Source organism: Agelaius phoeniceus, chromosome 14 (genome assembly GCF_051311805.1).
Source record: "Agelaius phoeniceus isolate bAgePho1 chromosome 14, bAgePho1.hap1, whole genome shotgun sequence".
Lineage (NCBI taxonomy): Eukaryota > Metazoa > Chordata > Aves > Passeriformes > Icteridae > Agelaius > Agelaius phoeniceus.
Genome location: NC_135278.1, coordinates 10,688,894 through 10,702,623, shown reverse-complemented (window position 1 = coordinate 10,702,623; position 13,730 = coordinate 10,688,894). Strand labels below are relative to the sequence as shown.

Sequence of the window (13,730 nt, the reverse complement as noted above, 5' to 3'; positions counted from 1 at the left end):
GCCCCGAGCGCGGCATCGCTGCCGGGCGCCCGCTCCCGCAGCCGCGCGGTGCCCGCACGCACCGCCCCGGAGCCCGGCAGCCGCCGCCGGCACCGCTCCCGCGCAGCGCACACGGAGCCGCACGTACACACCCAGTGCCATCCAAAAAACCCCTCCGGGAGCGCCCGGCGGCTCCCGCTCCGGCGGGGCAAGGCACCCCCGGCGGCGCCCGGCGCTCCCCTCGCCGCCCCGGCTCGGACGCCGCTGCCCCCCGCGAAACGCGAAGTTCGGGCGCCCGCGGCGCCGCTCCCGCCTCCCCGACAAACTTACCGAGCGCGGCCACCGGCTGAACTTTCAGCAGCGCCCCGGCTCAGCCCCGCCGACGGCTTCGCCCATCGCCTCTAGGTGCGGTGCCCGCGCCCCGCTCCCCGGCGGCTGCGGCGCGGGCCAGTATAAATCCACATCGCCGCTGCCGGCGGCTCCCCCGCAGCCCGCCCTGGCCCCTCCGCCCCGCCGGGGGGACGCGCCGGCTGCTGCTACCGCGGCTCGCCCCGCAGCTGCCCGCGGCGGGCGCTGGGAGCCGAGGCGTGAAGGGACGCGGGGCCGGCGCGACGCAGCCCCGCCGCTGCTGCCGCCGCCGCTGTTCTCCGGCGGGTGTAGTGTCAGCGGCGCCGCTCGCTCTCAGGGTGGGATTTTTCTTTTTTTTCTCTCTTTTTTTTTTCCCCTTTTCGGCTCCTCCGCTGTTAATGAGCATGCCCGGGAGAGCTGCGCAGGCGCCTTGCCCGCCGCCGCGCCTCGAGCCGCCTCACGCCGACCTCGGCGGGCGAGGGCTGAGGGGGCGCGAGCGGCGCCGGGGCTGCCCCGCGGCGGGCGGGAGCGAGCGAGGGAGGGAATGAGGGGGCGCGGGCCGGGGGAGGGACCGGCGGTGGCGGCGGCTGAGGGGGCCCCGCCCGTGGCCGTGCAGGATTTGGGCAGAGTTCGGCAAGTCTGCGGGCAGGTGAGGCGGCTCCGCTCGCCTCAGGGAGGGATGCTGCCCCGGCTCGCCGCTCGTCCCGGGGAAAGGGAGGAAAGAAAGCCGCACCGGCGGGCCTCTGCCTTGGGATGTAGCGCAGAACACCTAAATAATTTACCTTGCTGGGGAAATCAGACTGATAGTAGAATCAAGGCTTGGGAGAGGGACGCTGATTTATACAAGGTGCTTCAGCAGCTTTCCTTTCGCGATCTGAGTTTATTAAAGTGGGGATCTCCGGTGGCCACCTCAATTAAGCGTCCCGGAGGGATAACAGTGTTAGTGGAGGGGAACTTCAGCTGGTGATGATCTCTATAATTTCATCATTTCTACTCAAGAAAGCATACAAGGTGTAAAGGTTATTACCACCTCTCTTTTCATAGCAGCTAATTCTGCAGCAGCACTTATTCGTAAAAATTTTATTGTGCTGAAGAAATGCAAGGAACTGGAAAAAGTGTGCCTCTGAGGCTGGAACTGGCTCATCAGTCTGTCTCCATCCTGGTCTATGTTCACATGGATACTGCATACACATACTTATCAATTCCTAAAAATCACTGAGGTTATTTACGTCATTTAGCTTGTGCATTCAGTCCCAGGAAAACATTGGGAAAAAGCATGCAATTCACTATTGTTGTTACTTCCTTGTAGGTTTTATAAGTAGTTCGTAAGTTTCTGCACAGACCACCCAAAGTGGAGTCCTTTTGTTTACTATGTACTGTGCCCCAGAATGTACTGCCTTTGGATAGTTTATGGTGTTTACATAAGTATTTGGGGAAAATAACATCTTCAAGGTACCTATATAATATCATGGAATGCATAAATAAAAAACAATAAATTAGGTAAAATCATGTTATTCTATACATTACTTTCATACGAAGCCCAGAAAAGCCAGAAGTAACCAAATCTATTTCTCAATAATCTTGAAGCTATTCAACAATATTCATCATTAACTATTTCTAGAAGTTAATTATTCTAAGCCAAAACAGTCCTCTCAAATTTCTGTGATTTAGTCCTGGTAGATAGAGTCATTCTTCAGCAGCATAGATCAGTCTGAGTTCTTCTGAGCCTAAAGTAAAACGCAAATTTCCTTCCCAGTAGACGTGTTTGTTTTGGTTTCTTCTCTCTCTGGACAGACTTTAACATTTGTTTTTCATTTACACAAAAATTCGATACCATGGATTGAACTCAAAACCAAAGAAAGAAAAAGATCTTGAGTGAAGTCACCATGTTAGTCACAGAAACATAAACCAAGACAGCTGACCCATCTGGATTCCAGGGTTTAAGATAGTACCAAAGTCAAGTAAATATTGGTCTGCTGTGGGCAGACAAGGAACACAAATTAATATTAATTCTTCTTGGAATCCTAGAGAATTGCCTGTTGTAGTCATTAACATATAGTAGTCATAAAAAGATGATAGCTTCATCAAGGGAAGGCATAAAAAGATAACCATTGGAGGTGGATGTTCAATTCTACCTCTGTCTCTTCAGCCACTGCTGAGGAAAATGAAACAAAGTGGATCAACTCAGCAGTGGAAAATTGTTGCCAGGTATCAAGTGGAGTGTCTGATGAATATGTGTATATATATATATATATATATATATATATATATATACATATAGTAATTTCAGATACCCATGGATGTTCCCTAATGAGTTAAAAAAACTCAAAAGATCTGCTTGGAGCACCACACAGATACTATATATTATTCCATGAGAATGATGCAGAAGAAAGTGTGAAATTTCAGGTGTGTTACATGCAAGGTCCAACAGAAATAGGAGCAGATCCCTGTGGGCATCCCGTGGGATAATAAGAGTTATGGGGAAATGTTCCAGTAGAAGGAACAGATACGGATAGAGAGCTTTCCAAGAATCAGGATGAATATTTTTATACCTGGAAACTAGAGTCCTTAAGCACATCAAACCTAAATGCAGTTAGAAAAAAGAATTCTGACCCTCTGATTTCACAGCCAAGCCTGCTAAACTAGTTTAAAAGAAAGCAGCAAGTAAAAATTGCTAGATATGCTGGTGCCAAATGAAGTTTTCTTACACAAGTAGGTTTATATAGTATTACAGCTCTCTGCAGTGGAGATTTTCTCTGTAAGTAGCAGGAGAAGCTATCTCACGTGCACAGGTGCAACACTGATGCTAAGGACTGGCTTGACACCTTTTGGCTCACTCAAGTTCAGCTGAGCCTCCTGAGTGAGTCATTGTCTCTACCTGGTGAGTTATGCTGAAGCACTGTTTTGAAGTTATTTTCATGCCTCCTGTAGGAATAAAGATCATTGACTGCATTGCAACAATCTGAGTTGAGACCTGAGACACAGCTGCTGGTCTCACAGCTGAAGAGGAACTTTTCAACCCACCTGGGGTAGGATTATCACCATTCCCCAAAGTTCTGTCAGTCTATGCTTCTGAGATGCTGAAAGTTCCTCTTTGTGCCTCTATTGTTTCAATCAGATGAATTCCTCAAAAACTTCTCCGAAATTCTGGGGAATTTTTCCAGTTTATACTAGACTGCTTTCCTGATGACTGTGAGACATGACACTTCCCTAAACAGTTGAAGTGGTTGTTTGATTTGCCATTTGTAGAAGTTACTCCTTCTTACAGTTAACAGGCTTCAAAACACTGAGGCAAGAGGTCAGCCACATCCCAATGCTAAATACACAAAATACAAGGCTCAACTTCATAGGATGACAGAATAGTTTTTATTGGAAGGGACCTTTAAAGACCATTTCATTCCAACCCTCTGCCATGCACAGGGTCACCTTTCACTAGACCAGGTTGTTCAGAGCTCCATCCAGTCTAACCTTGAGTACTGCAGGGATGGGGCATTCACAGCCCCCTGGACAAGCTGTGCCAGTGCCTCACCACCCTCACAGCAAAGAAGGTCCTCTTAATACCTCATCTAAACCTGTCCTTAGGCAGCTTGAAGCCATTCCCCCTGTCCTGTCACTCCGTGTCCTTGTAAAAAGTTTCTCTTACAGCTCTCTCATTGACCTGTCAGGTACTGGAAAGACTTAGTTTCTTTCTGTCTTTTCAACAGAAAAAAACTATTCCAGAAAGGTGATGGAATATTTACAGTAAGTCCCTTAATACTGCTAGAAACTACCCAAATATAAAGGGCATTGAGATCCCAGCTGTCTGACAGAAAGTGACAGAAGGGACTGAGTAGCACTAATAACAGTGCCCTGCCTCTTTTGGAACAGGGAGAAAAATTACAAGGACATTAGAGACATTGTCAACCTCTAAAAGGACACTGTTGAGGAAGAGCCTGTTGGTGTACATCAACATGGGATCCCAACCATATCACACAAGGTTGCATTGTTTTTTTAAAACCCAGGTTTATACTTGATAAAACTAATGAGACTGATCCATCATGCAGAGTTTGCACCGTGGGTTTGGAAAATATCCATTTTTTAAAATGATACCTTACATCAGTCTGAAAGAAGTGCATGAGGTGTGGATGTAAAAGATGATCAAAACAGAAGCTGAACTTTCCCCGATGCAAATTCTCTGTAATGATGCACAAACTGGAGGGTAAACAAGAATCAGGATAATTTTTTTAACACTTATGAGCATACCATCTCATTTTATGTTTTTCTAGTTATGTGTGTGCTGAAAATTGATACATCACACTAAAGTGACATACAGGCACAAGGTCTTGCACTTAATCTGGGGACATTCAATTTTTAAAGATGAGAAAGGTGAAAGTGAGCTGTGAAACACCAATCAGAAATTTTTAATTTCTAGACCAAAAGAAGGGGCCAGAAAGTAGGGACAGTTGCTATTCTGTTTCATTCTCAGATGGCAGACCTGACTTTTGTTAAGCTAGGCTAAATACACTGAGGTGTAGAAAACTCTCTATGAAATTGCTTTCTCATATTATTACCAGTTCTTGAACGGGTTCTGCCCCAGAATTTCTGCTAGAAACTGTACTTCATATAGTAGAGCTAAAAGAGAAGTAACTGCAATTTCTGATGAGATATTTCTTTCCAGAAACTCTACTCCCAGAACCAAATGGATAGAGAGAAGTGGATTTTTTTGAAAAAGAAATTAAAACTGATGCATTTTCATAGTCAAGTTGGTGGAAAAATGTACCAGAAATAGATTTGTTTACAGAACAGCTTCTACCGTGCAAAAGACTGAAGGAATCAGCACTGCCTTGTAGGATGTTTACAGCTATGAAAGAGGAATCCAAACATGATACTGACTCTCTCTCAAGGCTCTCCATCACTCTATGACACCGGTCTCCTTTGTTCCCTTTTTAAAATTTCAAAGAAAAGAATAGGTTTTACAGTGTCATGTCTCACATTCAGAAAGAACTCCTGTAAATAACTGCAAAACATTGTCACAAAATTCACCTCTAAGCTATCTTGTTGCAAGATGCCTACTGAAAAAATCTGGCAACAGTTGAGCTGTTCATGTGCTGTGGCTGCTGCCTAACCAAAAATGCAAGCAAGTTTCCTGATAAATTCTCATATACTTGGATATATCGATTATTCTAAACTTACAGTAGCAAAAATGATGCATCTTTCTCCCAAATATGGCTCCTTCGTTAGCTCGCTATGGGGAGCAGAGGAAGCGCTGCGGTTTCGATGCCTGGGGAGGCGTGTTCCGGGCTGATTTTCCCATCCCATGAACACAAGGTGGTGCTGATGCTCCTGGCACCGGGGCTGATTCGCCACTTCCCAGGAAGCCTGGCTTGGGTGGTGGCCGCCGATGTGTAGTTCCAGCTATTTCATTTGCCTTAAGTTAATTATAAGAAATATTATCTATTAAGATAAAATTTTTTGTTTAAAATTAGACTCTTGGGTTTTCTTTTTTTGATAAACTGAGGGAAAAAAGTCAATTTCCAACTGACATAGAGAACTTTTTTCTTCATTATTTTGGTTTGAATTCCAGAACCCTCCAAACAGACCAGTTGGATCTCCCAGCTTCCCTCCAAGACCCAAATAAAAATGAATTCTAGGTCATGAATAAAAAGGCAAAAAAATGTAAGAGCATCCATATATTTTCAGATCTTAAGAAAAAATTGAGAAAACCCATAAATTCACATGAAAGCAACATGCAAAATGTATAAATAAGTATACTGCCAGGTAATTGAAAGGAGCTGGAGTTATGAAAAGATTAGTTTAAATGCTTTGCTGCCTTTACAGGGAACTTCTTTGGTACTGCAGAAAGCTGTACCTAAACGAGAAGATTTGAAAGACCTTTTACTAAGAAAGATGACTATTAAAAAACATTGTTGAAAAATATTCAATTGAAATGTGCATTCTGGAATATGAATGCATGCTAAAAGAGGTTTGAGTCTATCCACTTGCCCATTAGGGTGGAACTGAGGTAAAGCACTTCTGAAGAGAGATTAAGCTTCCATAAAACAGGGATCGTTTCTTTCCCAAATGAAATAATAAACTTCTCATTGCATTGAAAGCTGACACTGGAGAAGATAAGGAACATAAAAAACAAAGGCATTTTTAATAGAGTATTTTGGGTACTTTGTTTCATCAGTCTCATGGTTACCTTCCAGTTTATTATATAAATAGGAAATCCTAATCAGGATCTGTTTTCAGATATATTTTATAAAGACATAAAGTCCCTTCTTCCATATTTCTCTTTTAGGTTCATCTGATAAATACACATTATCATGTTAGGGAGAATTCACAGTTCAGTGCAATATTTTTTTGACGCAAGTGAACATACTTTAGGAAGGATAATCTACCCAGCCTTTTCCTGCTCCCTTATATTACATAATAATCCCCTGTGTTCCTGCTGCTTTTCTTCTTTCTTGTATTTCTGCTGATCTCTGTTGCTTATGTATTTACTTTTCCCTTAGGAGAGTATACAAAAACAAGACCTAAATATCTTAATCTCTTCAGCTTAATTAGACATGAAAGTAACTCTGGCCTCATTAAGAAATGTCCTGAAGCAACAGGTAGAATGGAATAAGATGAGTTTGAAATCTGATCCTGAGATCAGCTTGTCAGACAGTCCTAGTTATTAAAGAAGCCTGGGAAATAGCTACTGTAGAGGAAAACTAAATGCTTAGTATAAGTCTCAGTGGAAGAGATGACTAATTAGAGATAATTATACACAGATTTCTTGCATTAAAAGTGCTTTAAAACATAAACATTCAAATTTTACTTAGACTCCCAAGTGCTTCCTAGGAGGCAAGCTTGCAAAAAATGTCTTTTAAATTATGTCAAATGCTTTTAAACTAAATGGTTTTTAAGAGGCATCTCACTGACAATTGTGATGCCTTGAATTTTCTTGTTCACCTTCACTTTTGTAAGAAACTGCAATAAAATTTATGGCCTAGGTTAGTATCCCAATTGTCCTATAACAAAGGTAATTGAGAGTCATGCTGGACTAATTCGCTACTGTTCTCTAGCAACTTCAAATATTGTACCCAAAATTCACTTGATAGGAAGACATCGAACTGTCTTCAGAACTGAGGCTGAAACTATCAGAAAATTGATAAGTAACATAAAAAAGGATGCTGTGCTAAAAAATACGTTATCTATGAGATAAAACCAACCAAACAAAATCAGAAATTCAACTCAAATGAAACAAACCAAATGACCCAAAGTTTAGGATACAATCCATTAGCAAATTTCTGGAATACTTATTGAAAATGACAAAGGTTGGTGTAGAAGATTGTCAGATGTCTTCATCCCTTAGCATCACTTACACTAGAGCAAATAGAGAATTTCAAATTTTTACAACGGAATTCCATGTTTTTCCAGCTTTGTGCTTGTTAGCAAAGTCACTCAAATTACTCCCACAAAAACTGCAGGTTGAAACTGATGGACATGGGGTTTTTTTGAGGTAATAAATTAAGACATATTTCACACAAACTCTTCTGAGGCTTGCATCATGATCATGCAGGTGTTCAGGAAAATCTAGATATATTTCTTTATTCAAGATTCATTAAGAAATTTTTAATCTTTTAAAATATTGTAAATTCTTATAGTTCCTTTGGAAAAACAGGAACACACAGCAATCAACCATTCATCCATCCACATGGATACCTGTCAGATTCCTTATCTTCTATTGATGTCAGAAGAACATAGAATGCCTTTATTAACAGCCTGAACAGTGGGCAAGAGTGTACACTTGGCAAATTTGTGAATAATAGCAAGTGAGAGGGGTGGTCCCTGCACAGCCCAGGGCTCGCAGGACCCTCAGGAAGTTCACTCAGGGTCACACAAAGTCCTGCATGTGAGTGGGAAGGAGCCATGAGCCTGTACAGTGAGAGGTGAGGCAGGACAGCAGGAGCACCTGGGAATCCTGAGGAACAAACTGAACAAGAATTAGCAAAATACCCCTGGAAGACAGCAGGCCAGGCTGCATCCAGCAGGTGGGGAAGCCTTGCTGTGCCTCTCTGCAGGATGTCTGAGTCCACACCTGACAGATGGTGTAGAGCTCCCCTAGTGCAAGGCAGACAGTAACTTTCTGGAGTGAGTTCAGCAGCATGGGACAGGAAAAAAGGCAACAGGCACACATGAGAAATTACAGCTAGATATTATGAGAAATGTTTTCATCGTGGAAATACTAGAACATGTTGCCTGGAGGGGTCTTATCTTTGGGAATATTCAAACTTGAAAGGTCCAGGCTCCCAGTGGGAGTAAGATCAAAAATTTCTTGAGATCCTTTCCAGCTTATTTTTTACTTCTATGATTGATCACTTTTTTCATTACACCAAAAGAAAACAGGATAAAACCACTTTCATATAAAGCATTCACAGTCACTCTATTTATAACAAACTATTCCTTTTAATTTATTCAACCCAATTGTTCCAATGAGATAATACTCCTGAATAGCCACAAAAAACACAATCATTTTTTCAGCACTTCAAGTGAGGTTTATATCATCATTGTCCTTCCAGCCCTTACTGTCTTCTAGTTATGGTCATTGCTATCAGCATATATTGAAAGAGATTATTGATTCTGAGTGAGTAAAGAGTTAGATTATGCAGCTGGTCATAACAAATAGTGAGTGTTTAATCACTGTGAAAAGTTTTAAAAGGAGCCGTTCTTCAAGTATAAAAATCTCAGGTTCTATAACTAGAATTGGTGCTTCACTACTAACCATGTCAATAGTTTGAAGTAAGAGCACATGTACAAGCTAAATATTCCCACTATTTTTTTTTTCACTTGCCTCCCATCAGAACATACTGTCAGTGGTGATGGGGATAGAGAGTCAAGGAAAGCAGAGTGTGGACACCCATGATCATACAAAATACACTGCAATGAAAATAAGCACTGCAGGTGGCTATAAAAATGCCAGGAAAAGGCAATGAATTTGCAAGATTTGTCTTGCCAGTAAAAAGTGAAATAGGTAGAATATTGTGGCCACATTTGTTCTATAACTGGATTTTTTTTAAGCAGAAAAGAATCTTTTTAGAAACAGTCTTAAGTCAAAATGGAATTGGACAGGAATTATTTATCAGACAGACAGTAATAATCTGTAACTGGAGGGTGTCTGAGTCTTACAGTGCTATAGCAAGCACACAGACAATTACAGAAATATTCTGATAATTATTAATGGAATTTGAGGGTGCCAGTTGCAGAAGGCTGGATCCCACATTCTGTAGCACATTTTTAACTAAAAGTTATGGGATGAAAATGTTAGTATTCAAGGCTGCTTGCTCTTCCCTGCTAATTTACATTTATATTCTTAATGTCTAGATTGAGCCTAGGGAAATTTAAAACTCTATTTCATTAATACTAACTTTTACAGAAATCCCAATATGCAGAGAAGTTCCTAGATTGCAGGGCTAGTTAGATGAGAATGCAGAAGCTAAATGTAATTGCTGGGTGGTTATGATAGTTAAATATGTACTGTCAGTTTTGACTTCTGAAATCCTTATAGACATCAACCTACTGTTCTAAAAAATATGAAGTAACAGAACAATTAATTAAAATACCTTTAAAACAAGCATTTTGAGTTTACAGATATGTTTGAAACTGTTCCAGCACAACAACATTGTGTTTGGTTTTTCAGAAGTTCCTGTGAAGAGTTAGATAATTTGATCTCTCCTTTTTTCACCTTCTGAATGGATGGCAAATTACAAATACATGTGCAGCCATTTTAAGAGTCCAGACTGGGTCGTGTTCTGGCAGGCTTTTGTGAAGTGCAGCAGTTTTACAATGCTAATGCAGCATTAATGGGCACCCATTTACTGGCTTTCATCAGCTCTGAGCAGAAGGTTCTGATGCAACTTCTTTAAAAAGAAACCATTTAGAGATCTGGGTGCAGAAATCTTGGTCACCTGCAGAGATCTTTGCATAGATATATATATTTGTGTATATATGTGTGTGTATACACAAATATATAGATATATATCTATACACACTTCTGCTTGGGCAACTGTGGGCTCAGGAGGAATAAGACTTGATAATTTTGTTACACAGAGATTTAGTGCCTTAGGTCTGCCTGCAATTTCTGCTAGGTACATTACTCCACACCTGAAGTTCTGAACTGCCTCAACCCTTTGGAAGCTCTGTAATCCATATTCATTAAAAAAAAAAAAAAGGCAAAAAAATAAGAAAAAAAAAAGGGCATATTTTCTTTAAGTCCACAAAATTCTGTTTGTATCCATCTTGCACAGGTAAAACTGCATCAGTATAAGACAGTAGAGAATCAGATGGAGAATAAATAAATTAAAAGTGATTATGAAATATGCATGGGGCATTTATGAAAAAACATATTTTCTGCAAGGTAATCTCTTATGGAATTTATAGTACCGTATATCACCAAAGAGAGAAACTGGAGAAAAGGTTAATAACTGGACTAATTAGAAACCCAGATATATATAATTCAGCCTTCTAAACAGCATCACACTCTTGCACTTTAAATAAGAAGCTATATGGGAAATACTCTTTTGGAACCTATTGGTCTTTTCTGTAATATTTATTAGTAAACTAGCATTCAATTCATTATTTATAAGTTTTTGACACCCATCTCATTTGTTTGATATCTAATTTTTATCAATAGTACTTTGTAGACAAGCAAGTACTTCAGGAAAGCAGAATGCACTGTAAATCTGCAATAGCCTTTGGGAAAATGTATTGAGTATGTAAACCTGACTAAATAACACATGGGCATATAGGACAGTAAGTTAAACTTACAGTTTTGCTATACTTGAAGTAAATTTTTATGTTTCTGTTATTCATCCTAAGTGCAAAATCTTTAATTTGAACTTTCACTGTGCAGCAATGGATCAGAAACACAATCATTCTCATGGGAATGAGAACAAAAGCACCAGAGAGTTCCCTCATGCTTCTTTCACCTAAGGCTTCTTTATGTTGTTTGTGTATTGGATGGGAAGAGAAGAATCAGTTTCAAACAATCTAACATAATATTTGGTAAAAAAACCAAAGACTGGATGAAAAGTCTGTTTATAAATGAGTGAATTATGTGCAGTTCAGTTGTTTGCAAACTGATCAGCCCACATATGTACTTAGATATATATATATATATACACACAGACATAATAGGGAGCCTTTACTCAGTATGGAAATATTATTACATATCCTGTGGTCTACTGATGGGATGTACATGTAGTATAGCAGCTCCCAGAGCTTTGAATTTTATAATTTGGAAAAATAGGGCCTTAAGCCTATATACTATTTAAAAGAAACTAATATCTGGCTGTGGAAATGCATAGGAAAGGTTTCTGGTGGGAAAATAAATGAGATATGTCAATCTTAGTCGAAAAATGTAGAAATACTATGAGTCATGAGTAGAAATAATAATGAAATATAGGCAGAGTTGAAAGATAAATGGAAAAGTGCAGTAATACTTCTTAAAGCTGTGCTTTGCCATGTAGCATAGCTAAATAGTATCTATCTCACCAAATTTTTACAGCTGAAGATAATATTTTGCAGATTTAAATGCATTATTTCTTTTCCCTCTTTCAAAGATGTTGCATTACTATAAATGCCACAATTCTCAGTTGTTTGATAATTTTGCATATTTGTCACAAAAAGGTAAGTTTGTTTTTTCAGAGAGCTCATCAGAGGTAATTAATTATTCTTTTGCTGGATAACCTATCAAATGGAGAAAGAGCTTCTGTTCCATAAAACTCTCAGTGGTCATGGAGAGCAAAGAATTACAGCCATTTATTTTTTCTCAATACGAATAAAAGTGACAACTAGCCAAGCCTCTCAGTAACTGCAACTAAATGTGATGGCTTTCAGACTTTTGGATTCACTGCTGACATTCTTCCTGAATCCTATTCCCTCATCCTTGCTGGAGATAAAAAAGCAGGAGGAGCAGAACTGATGGAATGCAAACTGCAAGGGTCAAAGGAGTTACTGCAGCCAGTGGTGCTGGAATCAATCTTGGCTGAGGGGAAATAGGAAAAAGTCCCACCTACCTTGCAGCTCCTGCTTCCTCACTGGCTGATGATGTGGGAGCAATGCAAAAAATAAGTAAAGACTCTTATGTCACTGTTTCAGAGCCACTGACTTAGGAAGCAAGCACTAAGTTAGATCTACTCAAATTATTAGGTCCTGTTCCCAGTTTGGCAGCTGGACCATATTCCAGACCTTATTTTTTCTTCTGTTAGAACAGCACTGACACAAAGAACATTAGTCTCTATTAATGAAAAATATGTCATGCGAATGTGAAAAATCCCTATTGTTATTGTGTGGAAGAACAGAAGAGAAAAATGTAATAACTTTACAAGTGAAGAAAACAACTTTTGATATTTCGCTGCATGAAGACATGTACATAATGTTTACTGCACAGATTCTTTTGAACAAATATACTATTCTTTTTAAAAGAAATTGTAAGAAATCTATACTCAAGAAATTTAAATTTTTACTTTCAAATGTGACCAAAAAACCCCTTCAAAAGCCCACCAAACAAAACCAAACTGTGCTCCAGTTGATAATCTCACACAGGCCTCCTATAAACACAAACATTAAATCTTTATCTCATTACCTCTTTCCTTGTTAGAGGCTAAATGATACTTCTTTCCATTGTAAGAGGAATGAAGAGTATGCATTTTCTGAGCTGCTGAAGCTTGTTATTGAAATTAAGCTTTATGACACTGCTGTTTTCCATACTTGGACCCAGTCTATTGGATTTGTTTGGCTGCATCCAGAAATAAGAAGGGCAAATGTCAATGCATTTTGAAAAGTAAAAGCAAGGAACAGGTTGTTAAATGGGCTGAGTTAAGCAATCTCCTAGAAAGGACAGCTACTAATAAAAGTAGTATTGCTTGTCCTAATGTGCTCCTTCTGTGACAGCACAGTCCACACTCAACAATGTCATTTCCTTTTACATTTGATACCTTTGCATCTTTGTGGTTTTCAGTAAGATTGATTCCTTTAAAAAGGCTGGATGGCAAGGAACATCTCAACCCCTTCACTCATCCTTACATAAAAGAATGTATATTTCAGTGTTTATGAAGTGGTGAGAAAGTACTGCTTCTATTTTCCAAAGAATTCTTGTCAATTTTCCTTTCCACGTCTTATAAACCATATTGATGTGAATGCCTTCTGAAGTTACTCAGTCAAAAAAGTAATTCATTTCAGTAGAATGATTTCTGAGGCACATCACTGCCCTGTAGACTTTCATCATATTCCTTTCTTCACATGAAAAATGAGTACATTTCTAAACTGCAATTTTAAATATTGAATAAGGCTACTGATATCAATAAGTTTGATTATTCAAGACATGAGCTTACAAAGTGTTGAACACTATTATTATCAAGTACAAAGCAAGAGTGTGC

At 40.0% G+C, this 13,730-nt stretch overlaps 1 protein-coding gene across 5 annotated transcripts in view; it reads right to left on the bottom strand.

Moving 5' to 3' along the window:
- Window positions 1-13,730, bottom strand: part of TENM1 (teneurin transmembrane protein 1) — a 776,824-nt gene that overhangs the window by 306,378 nt on the left and 456,716 nt on the right. Inside the window, exon 1 of one of the 5 annotated variants that reach the window (XM_077186192.1) lies at window positions 310-791. The exons of 1 other annotated variant lie outside the window; for it this stretch is intronic. The gene's annotated coding sequence lies outside the window, so the exon portion shown is untranslated. Of the gene's footprint in view, window positions 1-309; window positions 792-13,730 lie in introns of those variants that run through there. 3 more of the 5 variants (XM_077186190.1, XM_077186193.1, XM_077186194.1) reach the window with 3 other exon arrangements.